Source organism: Ursus maritimus, unplaced genomic scaffold (assembly GCF_017311325.1).
Source record: "Ursus maritimus isolate PB19 unplaced genomic scaffold, ASM1731132v1 scaffold_19, whole genome shotgun sequence".
NCBI classification, from domain to species: domain Eukaryota; kingdom Metazoa; phylum Chordata; class Mammalia; order Carnivora; family Ursidae; genus Ursus; species Ursus maritimus.
Window position 1 is genome coordinate 24,385,948 of NW_024424341.1, and position 22,388 is coordinate 24,408,335.

At 36.3% G+C, this 22,388-nt stretch overlaps 1 protein-coding gene across 2 annotated transcripts in view; it reads left to right on the forward strand.

Annotated features, from left to right (window-relative positions):
- NFAT5 (nuclear factor of activated T cells 5) overlaps nucleotides 1-22,388 on the forward strand; it is a 111,488-nt gene that overhangs the window by 22,877 nt on the left and 66,223 nt on the right. The gene's annotated exons all lie outside the window — the stretch shown is intronic.

Consider the following 22,388-nt stretch of genomic DNA (forward strand, 5'->3'; position numbering starts at 1 on the left):
ATTTGAAAAAACTTTCCTTATATGCTCATCATATTCTCTCCCATTCAACATATCAACATGAAGAGGGCAGTGGGTGTAGTGGTTAAAAATGTGGGCCTTGGAACAGGACTGCCTGGGTTCAGGTTCTGGTTATGTTGTTTACTAGGTGTGTGATAGCTTGGACAAGTTCACTGACCTCTCTGCCTCAGTTTTCTCATCTGTAAAATGCTGTTGAGTTATAAGAATTAAAGGAGCTAATAAAAGTAAAGTGCTTAGAGTAGTGCCTAGCATAAGCTACATAAGTTGCTATTATTATTATTATTGAAATACCCTTGCTACATTATCTTTTTTTGAAAAGGGTAAAAATCATACTTTTATTATAAGGTCATTATTAGTGCTGAAAAAAAAGTAGAAAATATCACATTTTAAATAAAGCAAAATAAACATCAGTTTTGGTTGTTCTGGCATTCTGTGTTTGTGGTCATTTTCTTTGGGTGGTTTCTTGATTTATCTGTAGGAATAATAACAGTGCCAAAGTTTCTTTGGGTTTGAAAGCAAGAATTTGTGCCAGTATAAGAGCAACTAATGCTGCCAGCCATCTCTTTATTATTAAGGATTGTACTGTTTAGGGTGACTGGTTTTTAAGGCTTAGTTTTCTTATTTTGAGTGAATTAGATGAAGTGGAAAAGCTTTAGATAGTTGGTTCCAGGCTGGCCACCATGGAAAAATTACTTCTGTCTTATTTGCAATTCAGTTAATCTATAGGTACCTATTTGATAGTAGAAAAAGGTACAGAATGTATACTCAGGAAACATATTTAAATATCAGTTTTACATTTTGCTAGTCATGTTTCATTTCATCCTTTCATCCTCATTTCCTCTTTATCTAACAGGGTTATTATGAAGTTTATATGGAATAATGTTTTTCATTATGCTGGTGCTTTTAAACATTTGAATGCAAATCTCCAACTTGCTATAGATATTTTGAGAAAAAAATCGGATGTATGTATTTGAAGGAAAGTTAATTTTTAAGGACAAGTCATTCTTTTTGGGTGTTTAAGATATTTTTAGGGGCGCCTGGGTGTCTCAGTGGCTATGCGTCTTTCTTCCTCTCCCACTCCCCCTGCTTGTGTTCCCTCTCTCACTGTCTGTCTCTCTCTCTGTCAAATAAATAAATAAAATCTTTAAATATATATATATTTTTAGTAGAGGGACGCCTGGGTGGCTCAGTTGGTTAAGCGACTGCCTTTGGCTCAGTTCATGATCCTGGAATCCCAGGATCAAGTTCTGCATCAGGCTCCCTGCTCAGTGGAGAGTCTGCTTCTCCCTCTGACCCTCCCCTTCTCGTGCTCTCTTTCTCTCTCTCTCTCTCTCAAATAAATAAAAATCTTAAAAAAAAAAAGATATTTTTAGTAGAAAATTTTCAAAAATTGAAAGCTTATTTTTTCAAATTATAATGTAATTATACTTTTTAATGCTTATTACAAAAAAGTTAGGCTCTTGTGAAAAGTATAAAACATATAAAGTAGAAAAGGAAAATAATATGTAATCCTACCACATAGAGATAACCACTGTTCACATTTTGATGTACAATATGTTATTCTCTACTTACCTGTCTTTTCTGTGTATATGAGTATTTTATGTCTGTCTTTTCTAAAATAGGATTGGAGCACCTGGGTGGCTCAGTTTGGTTGAGCGTCAGACTTGGTTTTGTCTCAGTGGTGGTCTCAGGATCCTAGGATCAAGCCCCACGTGGGGCTCTGCATTCAGTGCGGAGTCTGTTTGAGATTCTCTCTCCCTTTTCCTCTCCCACTTGTTCTCTCTCTCTCTCAAATAAATAAATCCATAAAAAAATAAAATAGGATCATATTTATGAATTTTGTAACCTGTTTTTATCTCTTAGTATATTTTGAACACCACTCTAGGTTATTAAATGGAGTGTAACGTACTTTATTTTTTATTGCAAAACTTTAAATAATACAAAAATATAAAGTAAAAATCACAAAAATCCTCATCTCTCCTAGATAACCACTATTATATTTCTGTACATATAAATTTTTTACATAAGTGAGATTATTTTCACTTGATTTTATACTACTTACAGCTTGCTTCCTTCACTCAGCAATATATTTTCTGTGGCCCGAGTAGATCTTTATCTTTATTTTTAACAGCCACATGTATTTCTTGATATGGATATGCCGTCTTTGCCATCAATTACTTAACCACTGTGCCCACAATAGCCAAACTATGGAAAGAGCCCAGATGTCCATTGACAGATGAATGGATAAAGAAGATGTGGTGTATATGTATATACAATGGAATATTATGCAGGCATTAAAAAAAAATCTTGCCATTTGCAATGGTGTGGATGGAACTAGAGGGTATTATGCTAAGTGAAATAAGTCAATCAGAGAAAGACAATTATCATATGATTTCACTTATATGTGGAATTTGAGAAACAAGGCAGAGGATCATAGGGGAAGAGAGGAAAAAATGAAACAAGAAGAAACCAGAAAGGGAGACAAACCGCAAGAGACTCTTCATCTCAGGAAACAAACTAAGGGTTGCTGGAGTGAAGGGGGATGGGAGGATGGGGTGGCTGGGTGGTGGACATTGGGGAGAGTATGTGTTGTGGTAAGTGCTGTATATTGTGTAAGACTGATGAATCACAGACCTGTACCCCAGAAATAATACATTATATGTTAAAAAAAATTACTTAACCACTCCCCTGTTGATGAGATTTAGACTGTTTCTAGTTTTTGCTTTTATTTTATTTATTTATTTATTAAGATTCTATTTATTTGACAGAGAGAGCGGCAGCAAGAGAGGGAATACAAGCAGGAGGGGTGGGAGAGGGAGAAGCAGGCCTCCCCCGGAGCAGGGAGCCCAATTTGGGGCTCGATCCCAGAATGATGGGATCATGACCTGAGCCAAAGGCAGACACTTAACGACTGAGCCACCTAGGCACCCCTAGTTTTTGCTTTTATAACCAGTGCTGTAGAGAGCAATGATCTCTCTCTCTATATCTTTGCATACTTAACTATATTTTTTCTTAATTTAAATTTACAGAACTATAGTTATTGGGAAAAAGCATATACACATTTTAAAGGATCCTGGTATTTCTCGCCTCCAAAAGGTTTTACCAATTTATATCCATTAGCATTATCAACTTCCCTGAACCTTTACCAGCACAAAGTATCATCTTTATTTTTTTACTTATTTATCTTGAGAGAGAGAGAGAGTGCGCGCTTGCACGTGAGCATGCGCACGCTTGTGGGGGAGGGGGGCAAAAGGAGAGAGAGAGAGAGAGAATCACAAGCAGGCTCATGACGTGAGCCAAAATCAAGAGTTGGACGCCTAATGGACTGAGTCACCCAGGAGCCCTGCCAAGGATTATCTTTAAAAAATTATTACAATTTCATATGCTATGCTATCTTATTCTTTTAATTTGCTCTTAAAATTGGATATTTTTGGGACGCCTGGGTGGCTCAGTCAGGTAAGCATCTGCATTCATCTCAGGCAGGGTCCTGGGATCGAGTTCCACATCAGTCCCACATCCCTGCTTAGCAGGAAGCCTGCTTCTCCCTCTGCCTGCTCTGCCCACCACTCCCCCTGCTTGTGCTCTCTCTCTCCCTCTCTCTGACAAATAAATAAAATCTTTTTTAAAAAGTTAAGAAAAATTAAACTGGATATTTTTTAATATATACATTGGCCATTTGTATATCTTTTTGAATTGTCTTTTCTTATCCTTTGTTAAGTTTTCTATTGGAGTGTTTGTTTTCCTCCTAATTGATTTAAAAATTCCCTTAAAAGGGAATTAATTATTTTCTTACAGATGTTATGTGGTACTTAGTTGTCATTAATGTTTTTTTGTCAAAAATTATTATAATATCTATAAGTTTGTGATTACTTCAAACTTTGAAGACCCACAGATGTTGGATAGTTTATATGTACTTTATAAATAAAAATTAAGATCGAAATAGAGTTGTTTTGGTTCCTCAAAATGTTACTAGCTTAAGTGTTAAAGGGTGTTAATCCTTATGAAATTGAGTTTTATTATCTTTTAATCACTCTCAATTCATCCTTCTTGAAAATGCATGATACTTTATCATATGACTAAGTGCTGTAGATGTTATATTCTTTAAAGGCAAATCATATATTTGATTGATATATTATAAAATCTGAAAATCTTTAGCTGAGATATTAAAGTTTAATTATATGCTTCTAAGTTTTTTAAGCTGTACATTGTTATAAATTTTCTTTTAGTTGTCAATTTCATAAATTGTGATAGATTACCTTTTTGTTAGCCTCATTGTTAGGTGCTTGCTGTTTCTATAATATATTAAGGTACTTGTAAAATATTAAGCATCTCCTCAGTAGTACTGTGTGTCATAATGTCAACATAGTGTGCGATGAGTTAATGTAAACCCTAAAGCTTAATTTGATTGAGTATACTATTCAGTTATTGATTTCTTTAGAATATTCACTTAGGTTTGTCTCTGAATGGAGTCTTTTGAATAGAATAATTTACTTTTGGAATATAGTAGTGTTTGTACTTGGGGTTTTGAAGCTGGGCAGAAAGGCATGGATATGGGAATGGATTCACATCCTTTTCCTGCCTGGGTAATTTAGAAATGTAATCCTTTTTAAAATTCAAAATTAATGGCAATTTTATTTTTTGTGAAGATTCATGAAAATGCCAGTTTTTTTTTTAAGATTTATTTATTTGACACGGAGAGAGAGAGAGCGCAAACACAAGCAGGGAGAGCGACAGGCAGAAGGAGAGGGAGAAACTGAGCAGGATGCTGATGCAGAGCTCGATCCCAGGACCCTGCACTCATGACCTGAGCCACAAGCAGACGCTTAACTGACTGAGCCACCCAGGTGCCCCAAAATGCCAGATTTATTTATTTATATTTTTTAAGATGTTATTTATTTCTTTATTTGAGAGAGAGAGAGCACAAGCAGGGGGAGCTGCAGAGAGAGAGCGAGAAGCAGGCTTCCCCTTGGGTGTGGAGCCTGATGCAGGGCTGTATCCCAGGACCCTGGGATCATGACCTAGGCTGAAGGCAGATGCTTAATCAACTGAGCCACCCAGGTGCCCCAAAATGCCAGGTTTAACGACTAAATCTTAAAAAAAAATAAATAAAAATAAAAATATTGAACTAATTAAAATCCTTAGGGTGCATTTTAACGTTATTTTCCTTTTCTAGGTTAAGGAAAGGTAGAAAATCTTGGTTATCATCTTTTGTTTAATAAGTGTTCATTAATGAAATCCATGCTATTATTATAAATCATGTACTCAGAGAATAGTTAATGCTAGATGAAAATGCCTATGATGGATGTTAAATTTTAAAAAAAGAAGACATAATGATCCCAGTTTTATTTAAAAACAATAAGACTAGTAGGAAATAAATTAAAATGTTGGAATGCTGATCTCTGAGAATTGGGATTTGAAGTGACTATTTTTTCTTTTTCTTTTTTTTTTTTATTTATTTGACAGAGATAGAGACAGCCAGCGAGAAAGGGAACACAAGCAGGGGGAGTGGGAGAGGAAGAAGCAGGCTCATAGCGGAGGAGCCTGATGTGGGGCTTGATCCCACAATGCCGGGATCGCGCCCTGAGCTGAAGGCAGACGCTTAACCGCTGTGCCACCCAGGCACCCCATGAAGTGACTATTTTTTCTTTTATACTTGAAAAAAATGCTTCCAAATTTCCAATAATGATATATCCTTTATATATCCTTTTTGTTTATCACTTTTATGCCTTAATAAAACATAAAAATGTTTGGGTCCCCTGGGTGGCTCAGTCAGTTAAGCGTCTGCCTTTCGCTCAGGTGGTCCTGAGCCCCGCATCAGGCTCCATGCGCAGCGGGGAGCTGGAGTCTGCTTCTCCCTCCCCCTCTGCCCCTCCCCCTGTCCGTTCTCTTTCTCTCTCTCAAATAAATAAAATAAAAATGTTAAAATAAGAATCATGTATTAGAACATTGTTACTAACTCTGAAACTTTTATTTTTTTATTTTTTAAAAAGATTTTATTTATTTATTGAAGAGAGAGAGGCATTGAGAGAGAGCAGGAGCAGGGAGGAGAGGGAGGAGCAGGCTCCTGGCTGAGTAGGGAGCCCAGCATGAGACTCGGTCCTGGGATCATGACTTGAGCCAAAGGCAGACAGTGAACCGACTGAGCCACCCAGTGGATTTTAAAATCTTTAAAAAAAAAAATTGCCTCTGGAAAGGGATCAAGAAAATTATCATCTTTTCATGATCAAGAAAGTTGAGACTACCATTCTTTAAGCCATTGCATTTTCTCAGGAAAGACCTTTGTCTTCCTCTCCTCCCATTTCATAAAAAGACCTCAGTCAGGTAACTCCTGGTGTAGAGCTTGAAGACTCAGATGCCATAGGACTCAGACAGTGTAATGTAAATCAGTGAAATTGACTGAATGGTACTTAGAGTAACTGGAAAGCACACTAAAAGAGGCAGCTCCAGTTTTCCTTTTGGGAACATATACTTAATGTTGCCAGATCTTCTAATTTGTTAAGAGATGCCAGAAATCTGGATTTTTATGTGAAATCCCATTATTAAATGTTGACAACTAATTCAAAATGTTTTAGAACACTGCACGCCAGAGAACACTTCTATAGTCCAGATATGTACTATAGAAAATACAGGACCTGCAGAAGGAAAAGCTGTGTATTTTTTTTTAAGATTTTATTTTTTTTATTTGAGAGAGAGAGTGAGCAAGAGAGAGAGAGAGAGCACAAGCAGTGGCAGAGGGAGAGGGAGAAGCAGACTCCCCTGCTGAGCAGGGAGCCCAACACTGGGCTCGATCCCAGGACCCCAGCATCATGACCTCAGCCAAAGGCAGACGCCTAACCAACTGAGCCACCAGGCGCCCCAAAGCTGTGTATTTTTAAGTGAAATTAGAGTCATCTTGAAATGAACATGAGGTATTCACCTGATTGCCTTTGGAATAAAATAAATAATGCTCATGGAATGTATCAGTAATAACTTCTTCATTGGGTACCCTTTTGAGGGCAGGAATTTTGACTTTTATTATTGTTAGTAACTCCAGTTAAAAGCTCCAAAATTCAGTGGTTCCTGGTAACCCCTCAGTGACTGCATGTAATTTAAGCCCATGTAGTTCCATCCGTAAGAGAGTTTAAGGTTAATGGTAGAGACAATCACAGATTATAACCAGTTTACATGTAAACCTTTGGCACATTTTAGGTTGGGGGATTTTAGGTTGGTGGAGCAGTTGCAGTACTGTGTTGTTAATGTATGTTGAGCTCTTGTTTATCCTAGCATCTATATCTTTTAGCCTTACTAGGATAGTAATTGTTCCTATATTTTTTTACTTTGTTTCCCTTACCTAAAAAGTGAACTAATGTGAGTAAGTTGAACTTCATTGTTTTTACTTTTGTTTTTTAAAGATGCTTGCCTAGGTGCCTGGGTGGCTCCATTGGTTGGGTGTCTGGCTCTTGATTTGGGCTCAGGTCATGATCTCAGGGTCTTGAGCTTGAGCCCCCACTCAGCACTGGGCACGGAACCTGCTTGAGATTCTCTCTCTCCCTCTCCCTCTGCTCCTCCCCCTGCTCGCATGTACACACTCTGTCTCTCTAAAATGCATAGAATCTGGGGCACCTGGGTAGCACAGTCGGTAGGCGTCTGCCTTCGGCTTAGGGCGTGATCCCGGCGTTCCAGGATCGAGTCCCACATCGGGCTCCTCCGCTGGGAGCCTGCTTCTTCCTCTCGCACTCCCCCTGCTTGTGTTCCCTCTCTCGCTGGCTGGCTATCTCTCAAATAAATAAATAAATCTTAAAAAAAATAATAAAATGCATAAAATCTTTAAAGATGCTGACTACATCATTAGATATTCTTCTCTTATGAGTCTTTTTTTTTTTTTTTTAAGATTTATTTATCTGGGGGAAAGAGAGAGTGTGTGTCTGTGCACGTGCTCCAGCGGAGGGAGAGGGGCAGAGTCTTTAAGCAGACTCCATGTTGAGCCTGAGCCAGACACAGGGCTCAATCCCAGGACCCTGAGATCACGACCTGAGCTAAAACCAAGAGTCAAACCCTCAATGGATTGTGCCATTCAGGCGCCCCCTCTTCTGAGTCTTTTTGTATGAACTTTGAATTCTGTTTCATGCATACATCCATCTATCCATCCATTCAGTAAACATCATCTTGACCTTATCAAAGATGCTAAGGCCCCTGCATGATCTGTGCTCTGCCATATCCACTAACCTTATCTCAGGCCAGCAGGGGAATCTCTTGATTACTGTGTTCTAGCAACATTGTACACCTTTCAGTTACTCAGACATGCCATGTCTTTTCCTGCCTAAAGACTTTAGCACATGCTGTTTTCTCAGATATCTTGCTTCTCTTTCTGATCTTTGAGTTGCTGATTCTTTCTTACCCTCAGGAACCACTCAGAGAGGCCTTGAGTATCTTCTCTTAAAGTAGTCCCTGTGTTATTCTTTCTTACAGATTTGTTTGTTTTCTTCTTAGCATTCATTTTCCTTTGTATTTTAAAAATTATTTCCTTGTTCCAGATTTTTTTTCTTCTCATTACCGAAAAACTCCTTAAGGACAGGGACCTTTTTTGTTTTACTCAATTTTGCATCCTTGACTCACAGTAAATTACTTTTGAATTGATTAATTATCATCAGCATAATAATCATATCGTATGCCTATACTATGCTGGACAGTGCTTTTCATGTATATTGTATGCATTATTGCCAGTGCTCATAACTCCAAAAGGTAGATAGATATTTCTGCCATATTGTACAAGTAACTTGTCTACAGTCATACAGAAAATAAGTGATAGAGATATAATGAAAGCCCAATTCTCACTACCTTTGCTCTTTCATTATGGCATGCTACCTACCTCTTATTTATTGTAAATAGTATTGGTATCTTAACACAGGGATCATACTACTTTGTTATAGTGATTGTAGACATTTCTAAGAAAACTTGTGGCTTTCTCCTTCCTCCCTTATCCTCCTTCATGCAAAAAAAAGTTTACAATAATGTTTAAAATGCTTACTAATAGTATCTCATGATTTTGAATCTCTGATCAAGCCAAATGAGAATTCATGTATTTTTATTTAATAATAAAATTGATACTCTCTTGTATTAGAACTTTTTCCCCCTGAGTCTTAACCTCTTAATTCTTCTATATGTTTTAATTAGCTATTTAAACATTAATAGGTGTGGAAGGATTTGTTATGTGTCTCTTAAGCATCTGCTTCTATAGCACAGCCACTGGCAAATAGAAATAATTGAATTCTCTCCTACAGCATTTTTGAAACCATGCCACTGTAGTCCCTCAACTTTTTACACCTTCATCTCAAAAATTTTGGGGGGGTCTACTCATGCTCTATTTTATTTTTCTCTCACGTCAGTGGAAGAAATGTCCAGTCTTTCTAAGGTGCCCCTAACCTCTTAGACTTGATTCCATGACAGTTATTTCATTTTAATATTTTCCATCTCTTCCTTTTCATTATTTTTTTCCATGTCTTTGTTTACTTATGGCTGTAGTTTTCAAACTTTTAAACTATGATTTCTGTGGAGGTACTTCTGCACATGATATAATTTAAAAAAGTGAACTTACAAAAGAAAATGAATTCCTTGTGGTAGTATAATCCTATAAAAATGCCCTGGAAAAAAGTTTTATTTAGTCATTGTTATACTAATCTCAACTTCACCATCCAGTTGTTCCTTAACCATTTGTTAGCATGAAAGAATTCTCTAGGAAATTCGGTTATGATTTTACGGTTGTCAAACCTGATGGCATTTTTCTTAATTAAATTTCTTCTTTTTGTCCTCTCTTGGATCTTCAAGCCTTTCCTTATTCCTGGCTATTTCCCTTACACCATCAAACATACACAGTTTCTTCTTCCACACAATAAAATAAAATAAACCCTTTATTTGGTCCTGTCTCCTTAAATATTTTTTTCCTTGTCTTTGGAAGGACTTTGTTAAATAATAGTCTATATTTCTGCTTACACTGCATTTACTTCCTCACTTCCATTTGGTCTTCAACTCTTTTGCCTTCTGGCTTCTCTCCCCATCACTCCCTTGATACTTCTTTGGCAAAAGTATCAAGAAATACCTTTTGCCACATCAAATAAATGCATTCTTCCGAGTTTTTCCTTACTTGAACTGAATGAGGCATTTTCATTTTTGGCAGTCCACTTCCAAGACTGTTCTTTTTTTGACACTGTACTCTTCAGGCTCTTCTCTGACTATAGCTTCTTACCTGGCTTCTTTTCTTATTCTGATCCTCTGCCTTTTCATTCTTTATATGGTCTGTCATTAATCTTATGTATTCCCACAGCTTCTGTTTTTTTGCTATTCATGAGGTCATCAAATGATGCCTGTGTTTGTGCCATGCACTGTGCTATTGCTGAGAGTGAGGACTGACGCAGTTACTATGCTCATTATGTGAATAGCCTAATAGGAAATACATGTAGATTAACTGAGAATTGTGGAACACTGTGTGATAAATATTCTGAAAAAGGAAATACATAGAAGCGTACTTAACTAAGACTGGAGTGGTTGGGAAAAGCTTTTTGGGAAGAAGTAACAGTTGAAAGGGGCTTTGGGAAGGTCAGTGTCTTAGGCAGAAGCAGTAGCATTTGCAAAGAAATAAAAGTAGGAGAGTGTTTGGCTGAAGAATGAAGATCATTGTATCTTGGGAGAGTAGAGGGAAAGAGGAGAATGAGGGAAGGATAAGGTTGAAGGGTTTTAAAATAGGCACTCATTACTATTCATTCAATAAATATTTAGTGCTCTGTTGTGTTACTTTATAGCTAAACTTTCACATAAGTATATATATATTTTTAAAAGATTTTGCTTTTAAGTGATCTCTACACCCAACATGAAGCTCAAATTTACAACCCCAATATCAAAAGTTTCAGTTCACCAACTGAACCAGCCAGGCACCAAAACATAAGTATATATTTTAATAACCTGGTTTTCACTCCTGCTGCTGTGAAGAATCAAAACTAGGTTTTAGAGGCTGAGTCTATGATAATTGATTACTGCTGTAGGCTGGTGTTATCATGGGTTTGTACTCGTTATATTACTGACTCAGAATGTTCCAAGACTCTTTTATTGATTATTCAAGATTTTGGCCTTCTGTCTCTGATTTTAAATTATAATCATTGCCATTAATGTGTAATCTTTTCTTTAAATGTTTAATATATATGGCCTTATTCTAATTAGATTTTCAGTTCTTTGAGGGCATAGACTACTGTGTCTAATTCTTTTACATCTTCATTTGTGTTAGAGTACAAAGGGTTTGTGTGTGTATGTGCAGAATTTATATGTTTACAAGATTAAGACACTTAATTTTTTTTTAACCTCAAAGGGCTTAACTCAATGTCTTATATAGGACACATACAATTTTTGTCAAATATTTACTTAGGTAATCTGAAACATCTTCAAATTTATAGAAGGTTGTCAAGTAGAACATGGTGATATTAGTTATTCTTCCTCTCTGAGCAAAGAACTTATCAAGATGGGTTAAAATTACAATGGCATCACTTCTTTTAGCCAAGATAGAGTAATAGGTTTACCTTCCTGCCTGAAGCACCTAAAAAGAGAGAGAAAATATATGAAACATTGGTTCTCTTTACATTTACCATCAGACAGTGAAAGACAGTGACAATGAAAGGGGGGTGAAGGGCAAATGAGATGAGCCCTACAAGTACCCTGGCTTACTCCTTGAAGACAGTTTGTAGGCTGTGGTGGTGTAGAAAGGGGCAATTCAAGTGGAGCCCGGTGTTCTCCCTGAGTTGAGGAGGTAAAGCTAGGAGACTGGGAAAGCCAAGATACCTACAGTTCTCAAGGCAGAGCACCGGAAAGGAGGGAAATGCACATGGAGAGAATTCTGAGGATCAGCAGAGGGTCTCCTTTGAGTATTCATTTGAGTAGTGATCATTACATGTATTCGAGAAAGCTACCCAAGACTGAGGAAAAAACTGAAAGGATAAGAGAAAGAGAGAACAGTGCTCAGAACTCAAAAAGGGCTGGGTACAATGCCCATTTGTACTAATGAGAGTAGAAAACCTTTATAATTCAGGGGACCTTAGGTAGTGTTAAGAAGCGTCTTGCTTCAGTAGTAAAGAAAAATGAACCCTGGACTAAACATGCTCTGGTCATGTCTAACAAAGCTGAAAAAAGGGGCGCCTGGGTAGCACAGTCGTTAAGCGTCTGCCTTCGGCTCAGGGCGTGATCCCGGCATTCTGGGATCGAACCCCACATCAGGCTCCTCCGCTAGGAGCCTGCTTCTTCCTCTCCCACTCCCCCTGCTGTGTTCCCTCTCTCGCTGGCTGTCTCTCTGTCAAATAAATAAATAATCTTTAAAAAAAAAAAAAAAAACAAAGCTGAAAAAAGCAAGAATTGAAAGGATCAAACTATTTCCAAGTAACATTTATTTATTTATTTATTTATTAAGATTTTATTTATTTATTTGACAGAAACAGCCAGCGAGAGAGGGAACACAAGCAAGGGGAGTGGGAGAAGAAGAAGCAGGCTCCCAGCAGAACAGGGAGCCCGATGCGGGGCTTGATCCCAGGACCCTGGGATCACGCCCTGAGCCAAAGGCAGACGCTTAACGACTGAGCCACCCAGGCGCCCCTATTTCCAAGTAACTTAAATCCCCCCAAAAGCTCAAGAATATTTATAAGAATGTAAAAACATCTAGCACACAGCAAGGTAAAGTTCTCAATGTCTGGCATCCAATCAGAAATCACCACAGTACTCTAAAAGTTTGTTTTATTGTATAGAAAAACACTAGTCGTAGAAAGAAGCAGGAAATTTTAATACATAGTGAGAAAAATCAGTAAATGAAAACTGATCCAGAAATGACTGGTGGCCTCTGTTGTTTGCACCCATTGTTATTGCACCCATTCTGTTGTTTGCACCCAGATTATCGGGCTCTCCAACACCCATGAGGCAAAAAGAAAACCCAGGGACCCACTGCTTTATGGTTCCTGGGTCCCACCATCCATAGCTGGTCTGCCTTCTTTTCTCCCATTTTTCAGTCTTCTTATGTGTGTTCTTGAAAAGTGTATGTAACATCCAGGGTTTTTAGCTGACCTTGGAGGAACAGGGAAAACTGTGTCTACTCCACCTTTCCAATAGAGAATGTTTCTGAGACTTTCATTTTTGGAGTGAAAACAAACATTTTTTGCTAAATCAATTGGATATCCATATGAAAAACAATGAACTTTGACTTCAACCTCACAATACAGCAAAACCATTTCTGGTTGGATATAAATATGAAAGGGAAAGCAAAAAGATTTCTAGAAGAAAACATAGTAGAATATCTTCATGCTCTTGGGGTATATGCAAAAATTTCTTGAACATAAAAATCACTAAACATAAATGAAAAAATGGACAGACTGAACTTCATTAAAATTAAGAACTTCTGTTTACTAAAGGTACCATTAAGAGGGTGGAAAGGCAAGGCGCATATGGGAGAAGATATTTACAATATGTATATTTGACATTGGATCTGTATCTAGAATATATAACATAACTCCTATAAATTACTTTTTTTTTTTTTTTTAAGATTCTATTTGTTTATTTGAGAGAGAGACAGCCAGCGAGAGAGGGAACACAAGCAGGGGGAGTGGGAGAGGAAGAAGCAGGCTCCTAGCAGAGGAGCCTGATGTGGGGCTCGATCCCATAACGCTGGGATCATGCCCTGAGCGGAAGGCAGACGCTTAACAACTGAGCCACCCAGGCGCCCCTATAAATTACTTTTTTTAAAAAAAGGACAACCCAGGGACCCCTGGGTGGCTCAGGTGGCTGGGCATCTGATTCTTGATTTCAGCACAGGTTATGATCGTGCGGTCATGGGATTGGGCCTTGTTGGGCTCTGGGCTTAGCAAGGAGTCTGCTTGAATTTCTCTCTCTCCACCCCCCACCCCACCTCAATGCTTGGGCTCTGTCTCTCACTCCCAAAAAATGAATCAAAACAAAACAAGGACAACCCAATTAAAATATGGGTAAAAGAATTGGACTTGAACAGATGTTCAAAAAAGATGATAATGACATGGCCAATAAGCATTTGTAAATGTGCTCAAAAACATTAGTTTTCAAATTAAAACCACAGTGTAATATCACTCCATCTCTACGAGATGGCTTATAAAAAAATTATAAAACCATTTTTTTATGACTGAGCTTGTGGAGTAGCCAGAACTTCATACATTGATGATGATAGTGTATTGATACACCCTCTTGGGGAAACTATTTAGCAGTATCTACTAAAGTTGAGTGTACACATACCTTATAACCCAGCAATTTTATCTCTAAGTATATATCCAAGGGAAGTACATATGTATGCATGTGAGAATGTTCATAGCAGTATTTTTGTAATAGGTAGAAACTATAAACAACTCAATCATTTAACAGCAGAATGGGTTAATTATAGAATATTCAAAAGACAGAATAATATATAGCAGTGCAAAAGAATGAACTGTTGTAAGCAGTACCAATAGACTGAACAGGCAATGCTGAGTGAAAGAAGGTAGGCACAAAAGGATATATATCCTTTATGATTCTTTTATTATATACAGTTCAAAAATAGGCAAAACTATAATCTGTGGTAATAGAAGTTAGAATATTGGTTAGTTCCAGGGCTAGTACCTGAGACGAAGCGTGAACTATGCTGAATCAGCTGGGTGGTAGTTATTTTGTGTGTGTTCACTTTTTAAATTCTTTAGCTCAAGACTTAAGTTATGTATACTTCACTGTATGTATATATTATGCTTTAATAAAAAGTTAAAACTCTGAAAAACATAACAATCTATTCTGAAATTATGGCCTATAAGATAGTAATAATTATCTTTCATTTATATATACTTTATAGTCAAGGCACTTTTCACATATATTAATACTATAATTATATGGGACACCTGGGTGGCTCAGTCGGTTAAACGTCTGCTTTCAGCTCGGGTCATGATCCCGGTGTCCTGGGATCGGGTCCCACATCGGGCTCCCTGCTCAGCAGGGAGTCTGCTTCTCCATCTGCTTCTGACCCTCTCCTCTCTTATGCTCTCTCTCTCCCTCTCTCTCAAATAAATAAACATAAGTCTTTAAAAAAAATACTATAATTATAAAAGTACTTTGTGATTTCTAAATTGTGATGTTATCAGATGTAATTTATTCTTAGAACAATTTTCAATTTTCTAGAGCTCTTTCTCTACTTGTTTCTGTTTATGGACCACATTATAGCATACAAGATTGCATAAGCTACCCTTTTATTTGCTGTTGTAAAATGACAACTGAAAATCATTATAGAATTAATAAAAACAGTGGCTTTGTGGATCAGGAAAGTGATATCTAGTTACTATATCAAAATCAAGCTATTCTTTTTTTTTTGCAAGAAACAAAGTATTAAACTTCCATGTTATAACAAATGTTATTTGTATTTAGAGAATAGCCAGGAGGTAGATGATCTGGAAGACTACCATATGCTATCAGAATGTTACTCATTGAGGGGTGCCTGGGTGGCTCAGTCTTAAGCGTCTGCCTTCGGCTCAGGGCGTGATCCCGGCGTTCTGGGATTGAGCCCCACATTAGGCTCCTCTGCTGGAAGCCTGCTTCTTCCTCTCCCTCTCCCCCTCCTTGTGTTCCCTCTCTCGCTGGCTGTCTCTATCTCTGTCAAATGAGTAAATAAAATCTTGAAGAAAAAAAAAAAAAGAATGTTACTCATTGAGAATCTTTGTTTTTTGCTCATACGAGGTAATTCTAGATAATATCTCTCAGGTTCAAAATAACAAGAACTGTGCTAATTTGCTTTATTATTTTATGTATTGTTCAGGTCTCCCTGTATCAAATACAAATATCAAATATCAAAATTATCTACTGCCATGTGAAATAGCAGTTGTCATTTTAGTCAGGAAAGATAGACAACACTCATTTCCTTTTCTTCATATGTAAATGTAATTGTTTTCTCTTCAAGGTTTAAAATTTAATCTGCAGAGAATGATTTAGCTCTTTGTTACTGTTCTTTTCTACAGTTTAGGGGGAAAAAAATAAATAGCAAAACTCATGCCTGAACATTTGAGGCTAAATTTCATGCTTTAAAGTAATGGCTCTTTGCCAGAATCAACTGTGGAACTCTATAAAAATGTGCATTCTGTGATCCTGCCTACTGTAAACCCTTATTCAGTAAGTCTGTGATGGAATCCCAGGGCATCTTCATTCAGGGGAAAAAATACGTATTTCCAAATGCAATTCCTTATTGATTACCACTGTCTTAAATAAAGAGGCAGAAGTAATGAACTTGCTCGTTTGTTTATTGCCACTAATGGTACACAAATGTTTTTGATCTCTAACAATCAGCTTACTTCTAAAAGTATGAGGTTTGCATATCTTGTTTGTTCATAATCCTTGTGTGGAATAGAGAGGAAAAAGTGAGCCTTGTTGATTTATTTAGTATTGACTTGAGGGAGGAAAAAAATTCATGTTACATGAATAGAAAAGAAGAAACTTGGTAGAAAATAGCTTTTTTAAATCACTGAAAATGAAGACCCTAAAATATGAAAAGTAATTTTTATCTGTTCATTAAGAAAATAGTAGTTTAGGTGATCATAGACTGGAAGATGGAACATGGGGAAATAGGGTATTTGGAGTAGAAAATACTGGAGAAAAATGGCTTTTAGTTAAAGTGAGAGAACATTCTGGTAGTGACAACAAAGAAAATAAGATAGGTTTTTGTTTGTTTTGTTTTCCCTCATTTTGGGGATAGAAACAAGAATGAATGTCTTATAATTGTTTGGGTAGAATCAATCAAGATTAGATGCTTTGCTCATTCATTCATAATATTCATTCCTTCATTCTAATTGTATAGACAGGAATGCTGGGGAAAGGATTTCTCTTTCAGCCAGCTATTCTCCTGTTCAGGGTCCAGCTTTAACCAATCTTGGCTATGCTAATCAAGTCATAACCTAATAGGAATATAATTTCTTCTCTGTGAAAACTGAGGGTTATGTTTAATATTTTCACTACTTCTACATCTAAGATCCTATGCTTTCTATGTGAATTTTAGGTTAATTTGGTAAAACTACATTCATTCCATTCATACCATTCTTTCCTAGCCCTATTTATATTTAATGTCTCCTTTTTTTCACACATAACTTCTGTGTCTTGGTACTGATGCCATTGGTTATTTATGTACTTGCAGTCTACCTCACTGGACTGTAAGCTGTTTGAAAACAGAGACATAGGTCACTTCAGTGTCTGCACCAATGAACACAAAATGGATTAGTGGTGACAAAATTAGGTGTTTCTTCCTTTAAAAAATAAACTTCTGAACTACCTTGTAATGCAAGGTCTATGCAGTTAGAAATAACACTGAAGTTAGGAACTCTATTTACTGTGTTATTGTGCCTGGCACATAATTGGCATTTCAGTACTGTACTTAATTTAAAACAATACTGTGCTTAATAAGTATATGAATGAATGAGCAAATCATCATTTATTAACTGTCTTTTCAAGATTAAAAACAATATAGATAATATATGTATTTCTTTTCGATGATAGATTATTACATATATTGATAAGTACATGGTTATTTTAATTTTAAAAAGAATGACTAAGATATAAGGTTATATAATATGGTTAACTGTTAGGCAGTGAAAGAGATGTTCATTCAGTATTGGTTTTGTAAACATTCAGCTAAATTTTAAGTATATGTACATTACAGTGTATGGCTCTGATTGCACACACTAGGCTGCAGATAATTTCTTTACTTTGCTTGGACTCTGCACCTGGATATCTCTTCTCTCTCTTCCTCTCTCCATTAATGTTTTCTTCACCTTGTTCTGGCTCTGAAACACTGTGCTACTGACTTCCCCCACTGTCCCCATAGATACCCTCCTCATCCAAGTAGGGTTCTGACTCCCAGCTGTGGGTCCTCCTCATGCCCCTCTTTGACTCTGTCTGAACTCCACAGTTCTTAAAGCTCTATTGAAAAAGTATTCTTATAAGATCTTTGAAATTGTAAATAAGCCATAAATGTTTTACTCAATAGTTTATGTCATAGATATGACACTGAAAGTCTTATTCCTTCTAGGACAGACTTAAGTAATATCTTCAGAAAATAATATAAGTAAATTCAGAATCCAAATAACCAAAATGGTTGGTTGAATAGTATACTCCATTCTGTGTTTCATAAGCATTTAGAAGTTACTTTGAAAAAAATTGTAAGTTTTTAGGTGAAAAATAATACCTACTGGAAAAAGTATGTGTTATATTAAAATGATTGTGGAATTCAAATTAGTTTTCTTATTTCCCAATTGATATAATTTATGCTGCTGTACATTATTTAAAATACCTTAGAACACTAGATTGTTTTATGAAAACAATAATAAAATATATTTAGGAAGAAGTGATATGATTAAGTAAATATGTGACAGCAAACTATTAATTGACTTAAACTTAGATGAGAAAAATTTGTTAAAAAAGAGCATCACCTCCTAGTTATTCTTGGACTTCATAATCTTTTAGAAACCAAATATTCAGTAGACCTGCAGCCAGTACATTTTTCCAGTGGAGATGCCAAGTATGATGACTGTCAAGCCTGAAGTGTTTTTAACAGAATGAATGCTGTCTCTCTTCAGTGCACTATGTTGGCACACTGGAGGTGCCAGGCATTTTGTTTTAGAATGTCTGACATGAAACCATAGCCTTGGGATTCACTGGCTTATTGAGATAGTTAATAGAGATATGGAAGGGTAAGGCAATTAGTTCCCAAACCATTTGCAAGGACATTTTGAAAGTCTTTTAATTCTGAGGTGCTATACTAGCTTCGTATTTAGATTGTAAAAAAATAAGTAAAACCCAATTTTAAAAATAAGGTACAAATGTTTGTAAATGGATTTTTCAATATTACAGTATTTGCATCTGATATCAGGGAGCATTCATTATTTGAATAACTAATATCTGTGCTGTATCTTGGATTTACTTTTCGTTAAATTTTAAAGCATTCCCCAAACAAAATAACATCCTTTTTTACCACAGATATTTCCATTTATGGCTGCTTGCTTGATAGTTAAACAGAAAGAATTTATTTCCAGAGCTTCTCCCCCCACCCCGTCTTTTTATCATTCATCTCCGCATGCACTTAAGTCTGTAGTAGTAGTTGTGTACAACTTTTATTTATTTTGTTACCTGTAAGTAAGAAAGACTCCAGAAAAGTCATAAAGTAGGTGGCCTCTCTGACAAATTTGGTCTTTTGACTCTAAGCCATTTGAACACTGCATGCTAGCTATCAGGTCAAGAAGGGTGAGGTAAGGATACAAATTCCAACAAAGGAATGATAAGTTGCAGAGTTCTTTTTAACGGATCATCTTATAGCAACTCGGTGAGGCTACATGCTATCCATGCCTAATCTTAATTTTTTTGTGTTTACTGATTTCTTATATATTTTCATAAAAGAACATCTGTGAGCCCACTGTCCAGCCCAACTTATTTCTGTTCCTCCTTTTTCCTGTCTCCTTTCTCCCCATCAAAGGAAACCATCGTCCTAATAAACTTTATATTTATCATTCCTTTCTTTTGTTGTATCACGTTTTTAATTTTTTACTGTTGGACAGTGTTCAAAGTTTTTATTGGTAAAACCCACCTCACAGGATTGTTTTGAAATCAAGTTTAAAAATATATATATAATGAGCATTGCATAGTGCCTGAACCATCCCCAAAATCTTAATAAATAGTAGTTGTGTTATTAATATTATTTTGCCAAGAGAGAACAAGAAAAGCATGCCTTTTCTCAGCTGTTTCCTATGTTTTTTCTCCCTGGACCTTTCAGGGGAAAGTGAGAGAGTATGGGGATTTGAAGTCTTTTCAACTTTTCCTGGGACTGACAACTTGCAGAATGAAGCAGTAGAGAATGGGGTTTGGATTATCAGTGGTTAGGGACCATTGTTCCCAATTGACAAAATTTAAAAAAATAAGCTGCACTATTAAGTTACCAACTTTTCCCTTCTCTTTCACTGCATTGCGCCCTCAGGATAGGATTTCTGTCTACTTTGAGTTTGATACAGTATAGTGAAACAACTCATAGCCAGTGTTGAAGAATAAAAAACCAAATTGACCCAGAAAATAATCAGTGACATAAATGGATCAGTTAGAGTTTACTGAATGACCAAGCAAACAAACCAGCCAGTCAGCCCGTTTTTATGTTGTTCACCTTCCCATCCAACATTGGGAAGCATTGGTTTGCTTTCAGTATCTGAAAATAATTTAATTCCTCCATTTCTTCCTTCCCCCAAAGGCCCTATGCTCTACAGTATTACACCAACATAAGACAAATTCTTGATCTTCTGAGCTTGTTTCCCTTTCTGCCTAAGTCCTTTTTCATATACTTATCTTAATAATTTCTCTTAACAAAGTTATTTATTACAAATAACATTTATTTATTTATAAAGTTATTTCACACCTGTCCTAATTCTACTATAGGGATATTTAAGCAGTGCACTTACTTGGGATTTTGGTCAACTAAAATTCATAATGAACCATTAAGTGAGTTAATTAAACATTGCTGCATAAATTATTAGCAACATTAATAGAAAAAATAGTTAAGACAATGGTCACTTCAATCCTGGCTGATCAGGGAATAAATTCCTTAGAAAACAATGCCTGGCTGCCTTAGTTGGTGGAGCATGTTAACTCTCGATCTTGGGATTGTGAGTTCAAGCCCCATGTTGTGCATAGAGCTTAGTTAAAATAAAACAAAGGGGTGCCTGGATGGCTCAGTTGGTTGAACGTCCAACTCAATCTCTGTTCAGGTCTTGATCTCATAGTCATGTGTTAAAGCCCCGCGTTGGGCTCCACACCCATTGTGGAGCCTATTTAAAATAATAAAAAGAAGAAAAGAAAAAAGAAAACAAAAGTGAAATTATTTCTCAATTTAAAAAAAAAGAAAGTGCCTTTCAGTACATTGTACAGGAACAATTTTTACCAGTGGTTTCATTAATCCTAACTAAATTTCACTTCATTCCTCTGGGCAGATACTCCAGGGTTGCATGATCTGGGATGAATTATGACACATAACATATCCCTCTTAAGCCTATGTCATTCGCAAATTTGATCTCTTTGTTTAAGTTATTGATGTAGTAACTACCTCCTTCCAGGTTGAACCCATACATTTTTGGGTGCTATTGCTTAGAGTCATCTGTTTTTATTAAGTCTACATTTCTTCATCATGCTTATGAGAACTTTTTAAGATTTTTCTCAGGATTTTACTGAATTTAGGGTAACTATACCTGTGGCATTTTCTTGATCCTCTAATAGAAGAGGCTTAAAAAGCAAATTAGATTAGGTGCAGCTTGGCCTTCATAATTTCACTTTTCATAAATAGAAGCACTGTGAAGAGATATTTTTATCCGGAGGTTTATTAAGAACAGTGAGAGATGTACCTTGCTCTTGTGCAATTTCAGTTGTACTTGTTCACTTTCTTTCTTTCCTTTTTTTTTTTTTTTTGAAAACAGCTTTACTGGTGTATAATTTACATATCATAAAAGTCACCTATTTAAAGCGTACAAATTCAGTAGTGGTTAGTTTATTTACAGAGTTGTGTAACCATTACCATAGTACAATTTTAGAACATTTTTACCATCCAAAAGAGAAAACTTGTGACCATTCTCACTCTCTTCTTTAACAAAAAAATCTAGAAGTGATTTTACTTTTGTTTTCTAATAAAGTCTTTCCTTAAGAAACTGGCTTTCCATTCTGAATTTCCTGGTCTCTTTCCTCATATTCTGTGTTTATAAACCTAGAATTTCATTCTTTCATTATCTAACTAGTTTAAAAGCTAAGACAAGAAAAATAGATATGGTGTCTTAACATGAGGTGGTTAGTACCAACTTAAGACTATTTTTTAATTTTCAACAAGACGTTCAGGAGTTCTTTCATTGGGTAATGGATACTGTAAAACTAATTTGTATTGAATTTAGGAGTAAATGACAATAGTATTAACAGCATAATTTATATTCCTTTAATCTTTTTATATTTTATGGGAAGCACATTTAAGAGTAAGGCCAGTATATGGGGTTGGGTTGTACAATCATAGCTTGGGGAGAGTTTCTTCAAGATAATGGGGTAAAAGAAAATTTTAAATGAGGATTTAAGTCTTAGATTGTTTGAAGTAGCAGAGCCAACCCAGTTATGTTTGAAATCAGAGCCTATGATGGTAATGACTGTATTAACTGCTTCTTCCCTTGAGTAGATATGATAAGACTTCTGGCTTCTTTAATTTCCAAACACTTGAGTCAGTTAATCAGAAAATACCTTTGATGAAGGAATGAGTCCATGCTTCCTACACCTTCTACTTCACCTTGCATGTTACTTTGTTTGTTTTAGGGGGTAGGCTTTGCGGAGGGCTAAGA